General features: G+C 51.6%; 12 non-coding genes across 12 annotated transcripts; all 12 read right to left on the reverse strand.

Annotated features, from left to right (window-relative positions):
• Positions 1-1,083: 1,083 nt before the first annotated feature.
• Positions 1,084-1,202, reverse strand: LOC126314238 (5S ribosomal RNA). Its single transcript, XR_007555712.1, has one exon. It is a non-coding gene; the product is annotated as a 5S ribosomal RNA (ribosomal RNA).
• Positions 1,203-2,486: 1,284 nt separating this feature from the next.
• Positions 2,487-2,605, reverse strand: LOC126314239 (5S ribosomal RNA). The gene has a single exon (XR_007555713.1). It is a non-coding gene; the product is annotated as a 5S ribosomal RNA (ribosomal RNA).
• A 1,284-nt stretch (positions 2,606-3,889) lies between these two features.
• Positions 3,890-4,008, reverse strand: LOC126314240 (5S ribosomal RNA). Its single transcript, XR_007555714.1, has one exon. It is a non-coding gene; the product is annotated as a 5S ribosomal RNA (ribosomal RNA).
• Positions 4,009-5,292: 1,284 nt separating this feature from the next.
• Positions 5,293-5,411, reverse strand: LOC126314241 (5S ribosomal RNA). The gene has a single exon (XR_007555715.1). It is a non-coding gene; the product is annotated as a 5S ribosomal RNA (ribosomal RNA).
• Positions 5,412-6,695: 1,284 nt separating this feature from the next.
• Positions 6,696-6,814, reverse strand: LOC126314242 (5S ribosomal RNA). The gene has a single exon (XR_007555716.1). It is a non-coding gene; the product is annotated as a 5S ribosomal RNA (ribosomal RNA).
• Positions 6,815-8,098: 1,284 nt separating this feature from the next.
• On the reverse strand, positions 8,099-8,217 carry LOC126314177 (5S ribosomal RNA). The gene has a single exon (XR_007555658.1). It is a non-coding gene; the product is annotated as a 5S ribosomal RNA (ribosomal RNA).
• Positions 8,218-9,502: 1,285 nt separating this feature from the next.
• On the reverse strand, positions 9,503-9,621 carry LOC126314243 (5S ribosomal RNA). Its single transcript, XR_007555717.1, has one exon. It is a non-coding gene; the product is annotated as a 5S ribosomal RNA (ribosomal RNA).
• A 1,285-nt stretch (positions 9,622-10,906) lies between these two features.
• LOC126314244 (5S ribosomal RNA) lies at positions 10,907-11,025 on the reverse strand. Its single transcript, XR_007555718.1, has one exon. It is a non-coding gene; the product is annotated as a 5S ribosomal RNA (ribosomal RNA).
• A 1,285-nt stretch (positions 11,026-12,310) lies between these two features.
• LOC126314245 (5S ribosomal RNA) lies at positions 12,311-12,429 on the reverse strand. The gene has a single exon (XR_007555719.1). It is a non-coding gene; the product is annotated as a 5S ribosomal RNA (ribosomal RNA).
• A 1,285-nt stretch (positions 12,430-13,714) lies between these two features.
• Positions 13,715-13,833, reverse strand: LOC126314247 (5S ribosomal RNA). The gene has a single exon (XR_007555721.1). It is a non-coding gene; the product is annotated as a 5S ribosomal RNA (ribosomal RNA).
• A 1,284-nt stretch (positions 13,834-15,117) lies between these two features.
• LOC126314249 (5S ribosomal RNA) lies at positions 15,118-15,236 on the reverse strand. Its single transcript, XR_007555722.1, has one exon. It is a non-coding gene; the product is annotated as a 5S ribosomal RNA (ribosomal RNA).
• Positions 15,237-16,520: 1,284 nt separating this feature from the next.
• On the reverse strand, positions 16,521-16,639 carry LOC126314250 (5S ribosomal RNA). The gene has a single exon (XR_007555723.1). It is a non-coding gene; the product is annotated as a 5S ribosomal RNA (ribosomal RNA).
• Positions 16,640-17,126: the final 487 nt, after the last annotated feature.

The following is a 17,126-nucleotide window of genomic DNA, read 5'->3' on the forward strand; positions in this document are numbered from 1 at the left end:
CCTCCGACACTCGCGGGAGACGCACCTTGTTATTGTTGTCCGTCGCAGGGATTGCGCGCGGCCGGGCGGCGGGTGGAGTGCGCGGGGTGTGGCGGTGTCCTGCTGGACCGAGAGAAGCGTTCTCACCTGCCTGACACGCGTCGCGCTTCTAGATATTTGCGTAATTCGATACGGTGCATAATCAGCTGTCACCTTCCGTCCCGACTTGTCCCGACTTTGCTCGACTGCCGCTCGCTGCCGCTCGGGTCGCGGTCCATATGACAGCACAAGCACGAGGAACATCTGCGAGATTTGCGCGGGCCGAACCGGCGTGTCCGAGGCGACGTGTGCGGCCGTTCGGAGCTACCAGAGCAGCTCTGTGCCGCGCCGTGCCGCGGAAAGGTGCGAAAACATGCACACAAGACACAGGCTTTTCGACAAAGTATCCATCTCTTGTAGCGACGAAAGGTAAATTTTTGTTTACAAATTTGCCGTTGTGCACTGCTACAAAACAATATGCCCTGACGTATTTCACAACATTTCTGTCACTTCATACTGTTTTGTTATTTCCAGAGACTCTTTGGAAGTCTTCCTTGGCGCACTCTTTTCAAACTGAGTTCCTTAATATCGTACCTTACGATAGTTTAAAATCAGTATGGAAGCATCTTTGTCACATGAGAAAGGTAGCATGAAAAAACGGCTGTCAGGGGTAGCGACAAGAAAGCAAGAAATGAAGACAGCCAGAGTTCCCAGGCGGTCGCCGATCCGAATATAAACACTGTTGCTTATCTTCGGTGGTCGGACGGGAACAGGTTTTTTTTTAATGTAGTTACTTTTTGGAATTTAGCGCTCCTACAAAACAGTAGGCTCTGACGCATTTCAAGAGCACATCTGTCGATTCGCAGTGTTTCGTTATTTTCAACGAGTTCCTAGCACTCTTCCTCCGCGCATTCTTGTACAAACTGAGTTCATTACTGTAATTTCGCATCTTACGTTTAATACAGTAGTTTAAAATGCTTGTGGAAGCATCTTTGTCGCACCTGACAGTTTGTATGAAAAGAGGGCTGGCAGGTGTAGTGACATAAAATTTAAAAGAAGAGAGGGAGCCAACAGCACCCGGTGTTCCCAGGCGGTCACCCATCCAAGTACTAACCGGGCCCGATGTTGCTTAACTTCGGTGATCGGACGAGAACCGGTGCATTCAACATGGTATGGCCGTTGGCGTCCTTATACTGTAGCCGCACGGCACAAGAAGGCTTCGCCTCTCCTCCCAATACACGCAATCGCCATTTTCGGTGGCACATTTGACGCAAAGCACGTCCTTCCACCTCGAAGGCGACGCGCAGTGCTGCGCGCCGCCACGTGGGTCAGACGCACAACACAGCTGCTCGTTGCACCTCCTGTCATTCGTTTGGTTCGTGCGGCCTCCGACACTCGCGGGAGACGCACCTTGTTATTGTTGTCCGTCGCAGGGATTGCGCGCGGCCGGGCGGCGGGTGGAGTGCGCGGGGTGTGGCGGTGTCCTGCTGGACCGAGAGAAGCGTTCTCACCTGCCTGACACGCGTCGCGCTTCTAGATATTTGCGTAATTCGATACGGTGCATAATCGGCTGTCACCTTCCGTCCCGACTTGTCCCGACTTTGCTCGACTGCCGCTCGCTGCCGCTCGGGTCGCGGTCCATATGACAGCACAAGCACGAGGAACATCTGCGAGATTTGCGCGGGCCGAACCGGCGTGTCCGAGGCGACGTGTGCGGCCGTTCGGAGCTACCAGAGCAGCTCTGTGCCGCGCCGTGCCGCGGAAAGGTGCGAAAACATGCACACAAGACACAGGCTTTTCGACAAAGTATCCATCTCTTGTAGCGACGAAAGGTAAATTTTTGTTTACAAATTTGCCGTTGTGCACTGCTACAAAACAATATGCCCTGACGTATTTCACAACATTTCTGTCACTTCATACTGTTTTGTTATTTCCAGAGACTCTTTGGAAGTCTTCCTTGGCGCACTCTTTTCAAACTGAGTTCCTTAATATCGTACCTTACGATAGTTTAAAATCAGTATGGAAGCATCTTTGTCACATGAGAAAGGTAGCATGAAAAAACGGCTGTCAGGGGTAGCGACAAGAAAGCAAGAAATGAAGACAGCCAGAGTTCCCAGGCGGTCGCCGATCCGAATATAAACACTGTTGCTTATCTTCGGTGGTCGGACGGGAACAGGTTTTTTTTTAATGTAGTTACTTTTTGGAATTTAGCGCTCCTACAAAACAGTAGGCTCTGACGCATTTCAAGAGCACATCTGTCGATTCGCAGTGTTTCGTTATTTTCAACGAGTTCCTAGCACTCTTCCTCCGCGCATTCTTGTACAAACTGAGTTCGTTACTGTAATTTCGCATCTTACGTTTAATACAGTAGTTTAAAATGCTTGTGGAAGCATCTTTGTCGCACCTGACAGTTTGTATGAAAAGAGGGCTGGCAGGTGTAGTGACATAAAATTTAAAAGAAGAGAGGGAGCCAACAGCACCCGGTGTTCCCAGGCGGTCACCCATCCAAGTACTAACCGGGCCCGATGTTGCTTAACTTCGGTGATCGGACGAGAACCGGTGCATTCAACATGGTATGGCCGTTGGCGTCCTTATACTGTAGCCGCACGGCACAAGAAGGCTTCGCCTCTCCTCCCAATACACGCAATCGCCATTTTCGGTGGCACATTTGACGCAAAGCACGTCCTTCCACCTCGAAGGCGACGCGCAGTGCTGCGCGCCGCCACGTGGGTCAGACGCACAACACAGCTGCTCGTTGCACCTCCTGTCATTCGTTTGGTTCGTGCGGCCTCCGACACTCGCGGGAGACGCACCTTGTTATTGTTGTCCGTCGCAGGGATTGCGCGCGGCCGGGCGGCGGGTGGAGTGCGCGGGGTGTGGCGGTGTCCTGCTGGACCGAGAGAAGCGTTCTCACCTGCCTGACACGCGTCGCGCTTCTAGATATTTGCGTAATTCGATACGGTGCATAATCAGCTGTCACCTTCCGTCCCGACTTGTCCCGACTTTGCTCGACTGCCGCTCGCTGCCGCTCGGGTCGCGGTCCATATGACAGCACAAGCACGAGGAACATCTGCGAGATTTGCGCGGGCCGAACCGGCGTGTCCGAGGCGACGTGTGCGGCCGTTCGGAGCTACCAGAGCAGCTCTGTGCCGCGCCGTGCCGCGGAAAGGTGCGAAAACATGCACACAAGACACAGGCTTTTCGACAAAGTATCCATCTCTTGTAGCGACGAAAGGTAAATTTTTGTTTACAAATTTGCCGTTGTGCACTGCTACAAAACAATATGCCCTGACGTATTTCACAACATTTCTGTCACTTCATACTGTTTTGTTATTTCCAGAGACTCTTTGGAAGTCTTCCTTGGCGCACTCTTTTCAAACTGAGTTCCTTAATATCGTACCTTACGATAGTTTAAAATCAGTATGGAAGCATCTTTGTCACATGAGAAAGGTAGCATGAAAAAACGGCTGTCAGGGGTAGCGACAAGAAAGCAAGAAATGAAGACAGCCAGAGTTCCCAGGCGGTCGCCGATCCGAATATAAACACTGTTGCTTATCTTCGGTGGTCGGACGGGAACAGGTTTTTTTTTAATGTAGTTACTTTTTGGAATTTAGCGCTCCTACAAAACAGTAGGCTCTGACGCATTTCAAGAGCACATCTGTCGATTCGCAGTGTTTCGTTATTTTCAACGAGTTCCTAGCACTCTTCCTCCGCGCATTCTTGTACAAACTGAGTTCATTACTGTAATTTCGCATCTTACGTTTAATACAGTAGTTTAAAATGCTTGTGGAAGCATCTTTGTCGCACCTGACAGTTTGTATGAAAAGAGGGCTGGCAGGTGTAGTGACATAAAATTTAAAAGAAGAGAGGGAGCCAACAGCACCCGGTGTTCCCAGGCGGTCACCCATCCAAGTACTAACCGGGCCCGATGTTGCTTAACTTCGGTGATCGGACGAGAACCGGTGCATTCAACATGGTATGGCCGTTGGCGTCCTTATACTGTAGCCGCACGGCACAAGAAGGCTTCGCCTCTCCTCCCAATACACGCAATCGCCATTTTCGGTGGCACATTTGACGCAAAGCACGTCCTTCCACCTCGAAGGCGACGCGCAGTGCTGCGCGCCGCCACGTGGGTCAGACGCACAACACAGCTGCTCGTTGCACCTCCTGTCATTCGTTTGGTTCGTGCGGCCTCCGACACTCGCGGGAGACGCACCTTGTTATTGTTGTCCGTCGCAGGGATTGCGCGCGGCCGGGCGGCGGGTGGAGTGCGCGGGGTGTGGCGGTGTCCTGCTGGACCGAGAGAAGCGTTCTCACCTGCCTGACACGCGTCGCGCTTCTAGATATTTGCGTAATTCGATACGGTGCATAATCGGCTGTCACCTTCCGTCCCGACTTGTCCCGACTTTGCTCGACTGCCGCTCGCTGCCGCTCGGGTCGCGGTCCATATGACAGCACAAGCACGAGGAACATCTGCGAGATTTGCGCGGGCCGAACCGGCGTGTCCGAGGCGACGTGTGCGGCCGTTCGGAGCTACCAGAGCAGCTCTGTGCCGCGCCGTGCCGCGGAAAGGTGCGAAAACATGCACACAAGACACAGGCTTTTCGACAAAGTATCCATCTCTTGTAGCGACGAAAGGTAAATTTTTGTTTACAAATTTGCCGTTGTGCACTGCTACAAAACAATATGCCCTGACGTATTTCACAACATTTCTGTCACTTCATACTGTTTTGTTATTTCCAGAGACTCTTTGGAAGTCTTCCTTGGCGCACTCTTTTCAAACTGAGTTCCTTAATATCGTACCTTACGATAGTTTAAAATCAGTATGGAAGCATCTTTGTCACATGAGAAAGGTAGCATGAAAAAACGGCTGTCAGGGGTAGCGACAAGAAAGCAAGAAATGAAGACAGCCAGAGTTCCCAGGCGGTCGCCGATCCGAATATAAACACTGTTGCTTATCTTCGGTGGTCGGACGGGAACAGGTTTTTTTTTAATGTAGTTACTTTTTGGAATTTAGCGCTCCTACAAAACAGTAGGCTCTGACGCATTTCAAGAGCACATCTGTCGATTCGCAGTGTTTCGTTATTTTCAACGAGTTCCTAGCACTCTTCCTCCGCGCATTCTTGTACAAACTGAGTTCATTACTGTAATTTCGCATCTTACGTTTAATACAGTAGTTTAAAATGCTTGTGGAAGCATCTTTGTCGCACCTGACAGTTTGTATGAAAAGAGGGCTGGCAGGTGTAGTGACATAAAATTTAAAAGAAGAGAGGGAGCCAACAGCACCCGGTGTTCCCAGGCGGTCACCCATCCAAGTACTAACCGGGCCCGATGTTGCTTAACTTCGGTGATCGGACGAGAACCGGTGCATTCAACATGGTATGGCCGTTGGCGTCCTTATACTGTAGCCGCACGGCACAAGAAGGCTTCGCCTCTCCTCCCAATACACGCAATCGCCATTTTCGGTGGCACATTTGACGCAAAGCACGTCCTTCCACCTCGAAGGCGACGCGCAGTGCTGCGCGCCGCCACGTGGGTCAGACGCACAACACAGCTGCTCGTTGCACCTCCTGTCATTCGTTTGGTTCGTGCGGCCTCCGACACTCGCGGGAGACGCACCTTGTTATTGTTGTCCGTCGCAGGGATTGCGCGCGGCCGGGCGGCGGGTGGAGTGCGCGGGGTGTGGCGGTGTCCTGCTGGACCGAGAGAAGCGTTCTCGCCTGCCTGACACGCGTCGCGCTTCTAGATATTTGCGTAATTCGATACGGTGCATAATCGGCTGTCACCTTCCGTCCCGACTTGTCCCGACTTTGCTCGACTGCCGCTCGCTGCCGCTCGGGTCGCGGTCCATATGACAGCACAAGCACGAGGAACATCTGCGAGATTTGCGCGGGCCGAACCGGCGTGTCCGAGGCGACGTGTGCGGCCGTTCGGAGCTACCAGAGCAGCTCTGTGCCGCGCCGTGCCGCGGAAAGGTGCGAAAACATGCACACAAGACACAGGCTTTTCGACAAAGTATCCATCTCTTGTAGCGACGAAAGGTAAATTTTTGTTTACAAATTTGCCGTTGTGCACTGCTACAAAACAATATGCCCTGACGTATTTCACAACATTTCTGTCACTTCATACTGTTTTGTTATTTCCAGAGACTCTTTGGAAGTCTTCCTTGGCGCACTCTTTTCAAACTGAGTTCCTTAATATCGTACCTTACGATAGTTTAAAATCAGTATGGAAGCATCTTTGTCACATGAGAAAGGTAGCATGAAAAAACGGCTGTCAGGGGTAGCGACAAGAAAGCAAGAAATGAAGACAGCCAGAGTTCCCAGGCGGTCGCCGATCCGAATATAAACACTGTTGCTTATCTTCGGTGGTCGGACGGGAACAGGTTTTTTTTTAATGTAGTTACTTTTTGGAATTTAGCGCTCCTACAAAACAGTAGGCTCTGACGCATTTCAAGAGCACATCTGTCGATTCGCAGTGTTTCGTTATTTTCAACGAGTTCCTAGCACTCTTCCTCCGCGCATTCTTGTACAAACTGAGTTCATTACTGTAATTTCGCATCTTACGTTTAATACAGTAGTTTAAAATGCTTGTGGAAGCATCTTTGTCGCACCTGACAGTTTGTATGAAAAGAGGGCTGGCAGGTGTAGTGACATAAAATTTAAAAGAAGAGAGGGAGCCAACAGCACCCGGTGTTCCCAGGCGGTCACCCATCCAAGTACTAACCGGGCCCGATGTTGCTTAACTTCGGTGATCGGACGAGAACCGGTGCATTCAACATGGTATGGCCGTTGGCGTCCTTATACTGTAGCCGCACGGCACAAGAAGGCTTCGCCTCTCCTCCCAATACACGCAATCGCCATTTTCGGTGGCACATTTGACGCAAAGCACGTCCTTCCACCTCGAAGGCGACGCGCAGTGCTGCGCGCCGCCACGTGGGTCAGACGCACAACACAGCTGCTCGTTGCACCTCCTGTCATTCGTTTGGTTCGTGCGGCCTCCGACACTCGCGGGAGACGCACCTTGTTATTGTTGTCCGTCGCAGGGATTGCGCGCGGCCGGGCGGCGGGTGGAGTGCGCGGGGTGTGGCGGTGTCCTGCTGGACCGAGAGAAGCGTTCTCACCTGCCTGACACGCGTCGCGCTTCTAGATATTTGCGTAATTCGATACGGTGCATAATCGGCTGTCACCTTCCGTCCCGACTTGTCCCGACTTTGCTCGACTGCCGCTCGCTGCCGCTCGGGTCGCGGTCCATATGACAGCACAAGCACGAGGAACATCTGCGAGATTTGCGCGGGCCGAACCGGCGTGTCCGAGGCGACGTGGCGGCCGTTCGGAGCTACCAGAGCAGCTCTGTGCCGCGCCGTGCCGCGGAAAGGTGCGAAAACATGCACACAAGACACAGGCTTTTCGACAAAGTATCCATCTCTTGTAGCGACGAAAGGTAAATTTTTGTTTACAAATTTGCCGTTGTGCACTGCTACAAAACAATATGCCCTGACGTATTTCACAACATTTCTGTCACTTCATACTGTTTTGTTATTTCCAGAGACTCTTTGGAAGTCTTCCTTGGCGCACTCTTTTCAAACTGAGTTCCTTAATATCGTACCTTACGATAGTTTAAAATCAGTATGGAAGCATCTTTGTCACATGAGAAAGGTAGCATGAAAAAACGGCTGTCAGGGGTAGCGACAAGAAAGCAAGAAATGAAGACAGCCAGAGTTCCCAGGCGGTCGCCGATCCGAATATAAACACTGTTGCTTATCTTCGGTGGTCGGACGGGAACAGGTTTTTTTTTTAATGTAGTTACTTTTTGGAATTTAGCGCTCCTACAAAACAGTAGGCTCTGACGCATTTCAAGAGCACATCTGTCGATTCGCAGTGTTTCGTTATTTTCAACGAGTTCCTAGCACTCTTCCTCCGCGCATTCTTGTACAAACTGAGTTCATTACTGTAATTTCGCATCTTACGTTTAATACAGTAGTTTAAAATGCTTGTGGAAGCATCTTTGTCGCACCTGACAGTTTGTATGAAAAGAGGGCTGGCAGGTGTAGTGACATAAAATTTAAAAGAAGAGAGGGAGCCAACAGCACCCGGTGTTCCCAGGCGGTCACCCATCCAAGTACTAACCAGGCCCGATGTTGCTTAACTTCGGTGATCGGACGAGAACCGGTGCATTCAACATGGTATGGCCGTTGGCGTCCTTATACTGTAGCCGCACGGCACAAGAAGGCTTCGCCTCTCCTCCCAATACACGCAATCGCCATTTTCGGTGGCACATTTGACGCAAAGCACGTCCTTCCACCTCGAAGGCGACGCGCAGTGCTGCGCGCCGCCACGTGGGTCAGACGTACAACACAGCTGCTCGTTGCACCTCCTGTCATTCGTTTGGTTCGTGCGGCCTCCGACACTCGCGGGAGACGCACCTTGTTATTGTTGTCCGTCGCAGGGATTGCGCGCGGCCGGGCGGCGGGTGGAGTGCGCGGGGTGTGGCGGTGTCCTGCTGGACCGAGAGAAGCGTTCTCACCTGCCTGACACGCGTCGCGCTTCTAGATATTTGCGTAATTCGATACGGTGCATAATCGGCTGTCACCTTCCGTCCCGACTTGTCCCGACTTTGCTCGACTGCCGCTCGCTGCCGCTCGGGTCGCGGTCCATATGACAGCACAAGCACGAGGAACATCTGCGAGATTTGCGCGGGCCGAACCGGCGTGTCCGAGGCGACGTGTGCGGCCGTTCGGAGCTACCAGAGCAGCTCTGTGCCGCGCCGTGCCGCGGAAAGGTGCGAAAACATGCACACAAGACACAGGCTTTTCGACAAAGTATCCATCTCTTGTAGCGACGAAAGGTAAATTTTTGTTTACAAATTTGCCGTTGTGCACTGCTACAAAACAATATGCCCTGACGTATTTCACAACATTTCTGTCACTTCATACTGTTTTGTTATTTCCAGAGACTCTTTGGAAGTCTTCCTTGGCGCACTCTTTTCAAACTGAGTTCCTTAATATCGTACCTTACGATAGTTTAAAATCAGTATGGAAGCATCTTTGTCACATGAGAAAGGTAGCATGAAAAAACGGCTGTCAGGGGTAGCGACAAGAAAGCAAGAAATGAAGACAGCCAGAGTTCCCAGGCGGTCGCCGATCCGAATATAAACACTGTTGCTTATCTTCGGTGGTCGGACGGGAACAGGTTTTTTTTTTAATGTAGTTACTTTTTGGAATTTAGCGCTCCTACAAAACAGTAGGCTCTGACGCATTTCAAGAGCACATCTGTCGATTCGCAGTGTTTCGTTATTTTCAACGAGTTCCTAGCACTCTTCCTCCGCGCATTCTTGTACAAACTGAGTTCATTACTGTAATTTCGCATCTTACGTTTAATACAGTAGTTTAAAATGCTTGTGGAAGCATCTTTGTCGCACCTGACAGTTTGTATGAAAAGAGGGCTGGCAGGTGTAGTGACATAAAATTTAAAAGAAGAGAGGGAGCCAACAGCACCCGGTGTTCCCAGGCGGTCACCCATCCAAGTACTAACCGGGCCCGATGTTGCTTAACTTCGGTGATCGGACGAGAACCGGTGCATTCAACATGGTATGGCCGTTGGCGTCCTTATACTGTAGCCGCACGGCACAAGAAGGCTTCGCCTCTCCTCCCAATACACGCAATCGCCATTTTCGGTGGCACATTTGACGCAAAGCACGTCCTTCCACCTCGAAGGCGACGCGCAGTGCTGCGCGCCGCCACGTGGGTCAGACGTACAACACAGCTGCTCGTTGCACCTCCTGTCATTCGTTTGGTTCGTGCGGCCTCCGACACTCGCGGGAGACGCACCTTGTTATTGTTGTCCGTCGCAGGGATTGCGCGCGGCCGGGCGGCGGGTGGAGTGCGCGGGGTGTGGCGGTGTCCTGCTGGACCGAGAGAAGCGTTCTCACCTGCCTGACACGCGTCGCGCTTCTAGATATTTGCGTAATTCGATACGGTGCATAATCGGCTGTCACCTTCCGTCCCGACTTGTCCCGACTTTGCTCGACTGCCGCTCGCTGCCGCTCGGGTCGCGGTCCATATGACAGCACAAGCACGAGGAACATCTGCGAGATTTGCGCGGGCCGAACCGGCGTGTCCGAGGCGACGTGTGCGGCCGTTCGGAGCTACCAGAGCAGCTCTGTGCCGCGCCGTGCCGCGGAAAGGTGCGAAAACATGCACACAAGACACAGGCTTTTCGACAAAGTATCCATCTCTTGTAGCGACGAAAGGTAAATTTTTGTTTACAAATTTGCCGTTGTGCACTGCTACAAAACAATATGCCCTGACGTATTTCACAACATTTCTGTCACTTCATACTGTTTTGTTATTTCCAGAGACTCTTTGGAAGTCTTCCTTGGCGCACTCTTTTCAAACTGAGTTCCTTAATATCGTACCTTACGATAGTTTAAAATCAGTATGGAAGCATCTTTGTCACATGAGAAAGGTAGCATGAAAAAACGGCTGTCAGGGGTAGCGACAAGAAAGCAAGAAATGAAGACAGCCAGAGTTCCCAGGCGGTCGCCGATCCGAATATAAACACTGTTGCTTATCTTCGGTGGTCGGACGGGAACAGGTTTTTTTTTTAATGTAGTTACTTTTTGGAATTTAGCGCTCCTACAAAACAGTAGGCTCTGACGCATTTCAAGAGCACATCTGTCGATTCGCAGTGTTTCGTTATTTTCAACGAGTTCCTAGCACTCTTCCTCCGCGCATTCTTGTACAAACTGAGTTCATTACTGTAATTTCGCATCTTACGTTTAATACAGTAGTTTAAAATGCTTGTGGAAGCATCTTTGTCGCACCTGACAGTTTGTATGAAAAGAGGGCTGGCAGGTGTAGTGACATAAAATTTAAAAGAAGAGAGGGAGCCAACAGCACCCGGTGTTCCCAGGCGGTCACCCATCCAAGTACTAACCGGGCCCGATGTTGCTTAACTTCGGTGATCGGACGAGAACCGGTGCATTCAACATGGTATGGCCGTTGGCGTCCTTATACTGTAGCCGCACGGCACAAGAAGGCTTCGCCTCTCCTCCCAATACACGCAATCGCCATTTTCGGTGGCACATTTGACGCAAAGCACGTCCTTCCACCTCGAAGGCGACGCGCAGTGCTGCGCGCCGCCACGTGGGTCAGACGTACAACACAGCTGCTCGTTGCACCTCCTGTCATTCGTTTGGTTCGTGCGGCCTCCGACACTCGCGGGAGACGCACCTTGTTATTGTTGTCCGTCGCAGGGATTGCGCGCGGCCGGGCGGCGGGTGGAGTGCGCGGGGTGTGGCGGTGTCCTGCTGGACCGAGAGAAGCGTTCTCACCTGCCTGACACGCGTCGCGCTTCTAGATATTTGCGTAATTCGATACGGTGCATAATCGGCTGTCACCTTCCGTCCCGACTTGACACTAGATCGCGTGTTTGCCGCTCGCTGCCGCTCGGGTCGCGGTCCATATGACAGCACAAGCACGAGGAACATCTGCGAGATTTGCGCGGGCCGAACCGGCGTGTCCGAGGCGACGTGTGCGGCCGTTCGGAGCTACCAGAGCAGCTCTGTGCCGCGCCGTGCCGCGGAAAGGTGCGAAAACATGCACACAAGACACAGGCTTTTCGACAAAGTATCCATCTCTTGTAGCGACGAAAGGTAAATTTTTGTTTACAAATTTGCCGTTGTGCACTGCTACAAAACAATATGCCCTGACGTATTTCACAACATTTCTGTCACTTCATACTGTTTTGTTATTTCCAGAGACTCTTTGGAAGTCTTCCTTGGCGCACTCTTTTCAAACTGAGTTCCTTAATATCGTACCTTACGATAGTTTAAAATCAGTATGGAAGCATCTTTGTCACATGAGAAAGGTAGCATGAAAAAACGGCTGTCAGGGGTAGCGACAAGAAAGCAAGAAATGAAGACAGCCAGAGTTCCCAGGCGGTCGCCGATCCGAATATAAACACTGTTGCTTATCTTCGGTGGTCGGACGGGAACAGGTTTTTTTTTTAATGTAGTTACTTTTTGGAATTTAGCGCTCCTACAAAACAGTAGGCTCTGACGCATTTCAAGAGCACATCTGTCGATTCGCAGTGTTTCGTTATTTTCAACGAGTTCCTAGCACTCTTCCTCCGCGCATTCTTGTACAAACTGAGTTCATTACTGTAATTTCGCATCTTACGTTTAATACAGTAGTTTAAAATGCTTGTGGAAGCATCTTTGTCGCACCTGACAGTTTGTATGAAAAGAGGGCTGGCAGGTGTAGTGACATAAAATTTAAAAGAAGAGAGGGAGCCAACAGCACCCGGTGTTCCCAGGCGGTCACCCATCCAAGTACTAACCGGGCCCGATGTTGCTTAACTTCGGTGATCGGACGAGAACCGGTGCATTCAACATGGTATGGCCGTTGGCGTCCTTATACTGTAGCCGCACGGCACAAGAAGGCTTCGCCTCTCCTCCCAATACACGCAATCGCCATTTTCGGTGGCACATTTGACGCAAAGCACGTCCTTCCACCTCGAAGGCGACGCGCAGTGCTGCGCGCCGCCACGTGGGTCAGACGTACAACACAGCTGCTCGTTGCACCTCCTGTCATTCGTTTGGTTCGTGCGGCCTCCGACACTCGCGGGAGACGCACCTTGTTATTGTTGTCCGTCGCAGGGATTGCGCGCGGCCGGGCGGCGGGTGGAGTGCGCGGGGTGTGGCGGTGTCCTGCTGGACCGAGAGAAGCGTTCTCACCTGCCTGACACGCGTCGCGCTTCTAGATATTTGCGTAATTCGATACGGTGCATAATCGGCTGTCACCTTCCGTCCCGACTTGTCCCGACTTTGCTCGACTGCCGCTCGCTGCCGCTCGGGTCGCGGTCCATATGACAGCACAAGCACGAGGAACATCTGCGAGATTTGCGCGGGCCGAACCGGCGTGTCCGAGGCGACGTGTGCGGCCGTTCGGAGCTACCAGAGCAGCTCTGTGCCGCGCCGTGCCGCGGAAAGGTGCGAAAACATGCACACAAGACACAGGCTTTTCGACAAAGTATCCATCTCTTGTAGCGACGAAAGGTAAATTTTTGTTTACAAATTTGCCGTTGTGCACTGCTACAAAACAATATGCCCTGACGTATTTCACAACATTTCTGTCACTTCATACTGTTTTGTTATTTCCAGAGACTCTTTGGAAGTCTTCCTTGGCGCACTCTTTTCAAACTGAGTTCCTTAATATCGTACCTTACGATAGTTTAAAATCAGTATGGAAGCATCTTTGTCACATGAGAAAGGTAGCATGAAAAAACGGCTGTCAGGGGTAGCGACAAGAAAGCAAGAAATGAAGACAGCCAGAGTTCCCAGGCGGTCGCCGATCCGAATATAAACACTGTTGCTTATCTTCGGTGGTCGGACGGGAACAGGTTTTTTTTTTAATGTAGTTACTTTTTGGAATTTAGCGCTCCTACAAAACAGTAGGCTCTGACGCATTTCAAGAGCACATCTGTCGATTCGCAGTGTTTCGTTATTTTCAACGAGTTCCTAGCACTCTTCCTCCGCGCATTCTTGTACAAACTGAGTTCATTACTGTAATTTCGCATCTTACGTTTAATACAGTAGTTTAAAATGCTTGTGGAAGCATCTTTGTCGCACCTGACAGTTTGTATGAAAAGAGGGCTGGCAGGTGTAGTGACATAAAATTTAAAAGAAGAGAGGGAGCCAACAGCACCCGGTGTTCCCAGGCGGTCACCCATCCAAGTACTAACCGGGCCCGATGTTGCTTAACTTCGGTGATCGGACGAGAACCGGTGCATTCAACATGGTATGGCCGTTGGCGTCCTTATACTGTAGCCGCACGGCACAAGAAGGCTTCGCCTCTCCTCCCAATACACGCAATCGCCATTTTCGGTGGCACATTTGACGCAAAGCACGTCCTTCCACCTCGAAGGCGACGCGCAGTGCTGCGCGCCGCCACGTGGGTCAGACGTACAACACAGCTGCTCGTTGCACCTCCTGTCATTCGTTTGGTTCGTGCGGCCTCCGACACTCGCGGGAGACGCACCTTGTTATTGTTGTCCGTCGCAGGGATTGCGCGCGGCCGGGCGGCGGGTGGAGTGCGCGGGGTGTGGCGGTGTCCTGCTGGACCGAGAGAAGCGTTCTCACCTGCCTGACACGCGTCGCGCTTCTAGATATTTGCGTAATTCGATACGGTGCATAATCGGCTGTCACCTTCCGTCCCGACTTGTCCCGACTTTGCTCGACTGCCGCTCGCTGCCGCTCGGGTCGCGGTCCATATGACAGCACAAGCACGAGGAACATCTGCGAGATTTGCGCGGGCCGAACCGGCGTGTCCGAGGCGACGTGTGCGGCCGTTCGGAGCTACCAGAGCAGCTCTGTGCCGCGCCGTGCCGCGGAAAGGTGCGAAAACATGCACACAAGACACAGGCTTTTCGACAAAGTATCCATCTCTTGTAGCGACGAAAGGTAAATTTTTGTTTACAAATTTGCCGTTGTGCACTGCTACAAAACAATATGCCCTGACGTATTTCACAACATTTCTGTCACTTCATACTGTTTTGTTATTTCCAGAGACTCTTTGGAAGTCTTCCTTGGCGCACTCTTTTCAAACTGAGTTCCTTAATATCGTACCTTACGATAGTTTAAAATCAGTATGGAAGCATCTTTGTCACATGAGAAAGGTAGCATGAAAAAACGGCTGTCAGGGGTAGCGACAAGAAAGCAAGAAATGAAGACAGCCAGAGTTCCCAGGCGGTCGCCGATCCGAATATAAACACTGTTGCTTATCTTCGGTGGTCGGACGGGAACAGGTTTTTTTTTAATGTAGTTACTTTTTGGAATTTAGCGCTCCTACAAAACAGTAGGCTCTGACGCATTTCAAGAGCACATCTGTCGATTCGCAGTGTTTCGTTATTTTCAACGAGTTCCTAGCACTCTTCCTCCGCGCATTCTTGTACAAACTGAGTTCATTACTGTAATTTCGCATCTTACGTTTAATACAGTAGTTTAAAATGCTTGTGGAAGCATCTTTGTCGCACCTGACAGTTTGTATGAAAAGAGGGCTGGCAGGTGTAGTGACATAAAATTTAAAAGAAGAGAGGGAGCCAACAGCACCCGGTGTTCCCAGGCGGTCACCCATCCAAGTACTAACCGGGCCCGATGTTGCTTAACTTCGGTGATCGGACGAGAACCGGTGCATTCAACATGGTATGGCCGTTGGCGTCCTTATACTGTAGCCGCACGGCACAAGAAGGCTTCGCCTCTCCTCCCAATACACGCAATCGCCATTTTCGGTGGCACATTTGACGCAAAGCACGTCCTTCCACCTCGAAGGCGACGCGCAGTGCTGCGCGCCGCCACGTGGGTCAGACGCACAACACAGCTGCTCGTTGCACCTCCTGTCATTCGTTTGGTTCGTGCGGCCTCCGACACTCGCGGGAGACGCACCTTGTTATTGTTGTCCGTCGCAGGGATTGCGCGCGGCCGGGCGGCGGGTGGAGTGCGCGGGGTGTGGCGGTGTCCTGCTGGACCGAGAGAAGCGTTCTCACCTGCCTGACACGCGTCGCGCTTCTAGATATTTGCGTAATTCGATACGGTGCATAATCGGCTGTCACCTTCCGTCCCGACTTGTCCCGACTTTGCTCGACTGCCGCTCGCTGCCGCTCGGGTCGCGGTCCATATGACAGCACAAGCACGAGGAACATCTGCGAGATTTGCGCGGGCCGAACCGGCGTGTCCGAGGCGACGTGGCGGCCGTTCGGAGCTACCAGAGCAGCTCTGTGCCGCGCCGTGCCGCGGAAAGGTGCGAAAACATGCACACAAGACACAGGCTTTTCGACAAAGTATCCATCTCTTGTAGCGACGAAAGGTAAATTTTTGTTTACAAATTTGCCGTTGTGCACTGCTACAAAACAATATGCCCTGACGTATTTCACAACATTTCTGTCACTTCATACTGTTTTGTTATTTCCAGAGACTCTTTGGAAGTCTTCCTTGGCGCACTCTTTTCAAACTGAGTTCCTTAATATCGTACCTTACGATAGTTTAAAATCAGTATGGAAGCATCTTTGTCACATGAGAAAGGTAGCATGAAAAAACGGCTGTCAGGGGTAGCGACAAGAAAGCAAGAAATGAAGACAGCCAGAGTTCCCAGGCGGTCGCCGATCCGAATATAAACACTGTTGCTTATCTTCGGTGGTCGGACGGGAACAGGTTTTTTTTTTAATGTAGTTACTTTTTGGAATTTAGCGCTCCTACAAAACAGTAGGCTCTGACGCATTTCAAGAGCACATCTGTCGATTCGCAGTGTTTCGTTATTTTCAACGAGTTCCTAGCACTCTTCCTCCGCGCATTCTTGTACAAACTGAGTTCATTACTGTAATTTCGCATCTTACGTTTAATACAGTAGTTTAAAATGCTTGTGGAAGCATCTTTGTCGCACCTGACAGTTTGTATGAAAAGAGGGCTGGCAGGTGTAGTGACATAAAATTTAAAAGAAGAGAGGGAGCCAACAGCACCCGGTGTTCCCAGGCGGTCACCCATCCAAGTACTAACCGGGCCCGATGTTGCTTAACTTCGGTGATCGGACGAGAACCGGTGCATTCAACATGGTATGGCCGTTGGCGTCCTTATACTGTAGCCGCACGGCACAAGAAGGCTTCGCCTCTCCTCCCAATACACGCAATCGCCATTTTCGGTGGCACATTTGACGCAAAGCACGTCCTTCCACCTCGAAGGCGACGCGCAGTGCTGCGCGCCGCCACGTGGGTCAGACGCACAACACAGCTGCTCGTTGCACCTCCTGTCATTCGTTTGGTTCGTGCGGCCTCCGACACTCGCGGGAGACGCACCTTGTTATTGTTGTCCGTCGCAGGGATTGCGCGCGGCCGGGCGGCGGGTGGAGTGCGCGGGGTGTGGCGGTGTCCTGCTGGACCGAGAGAAGCGTTCTCACCTGCCTGACACGCGTCGCGCTTCTAGATATTTGCGTAATTCGATACGGTGCATAATCAGCTGTCACCTTCCGTCCCGACTTGTCCCGACTTTGCTCGACTGCCGCTCGCTGCCGCTCGGGTCGCGGTCCATATGACAGCACAAGCACGAGGAACATCTGC

Source organism: Schistocerca gregaria, unplaced genomic scaffold, assembly GCF_023897955.1.
Source record: "Schistocerca gregaria isolate iqSchGreg1 unplaced genomic scaffold, iqSchGreg1.2 ptg000541l, whole genome shotgun sequence".
NCBI classification, from domain to species: Eukaryota; Metazoa; Arthropoda; class Insecta; order Orthoptera; family Acrididae; genus Schistocerca; species Schistocerca gregaria.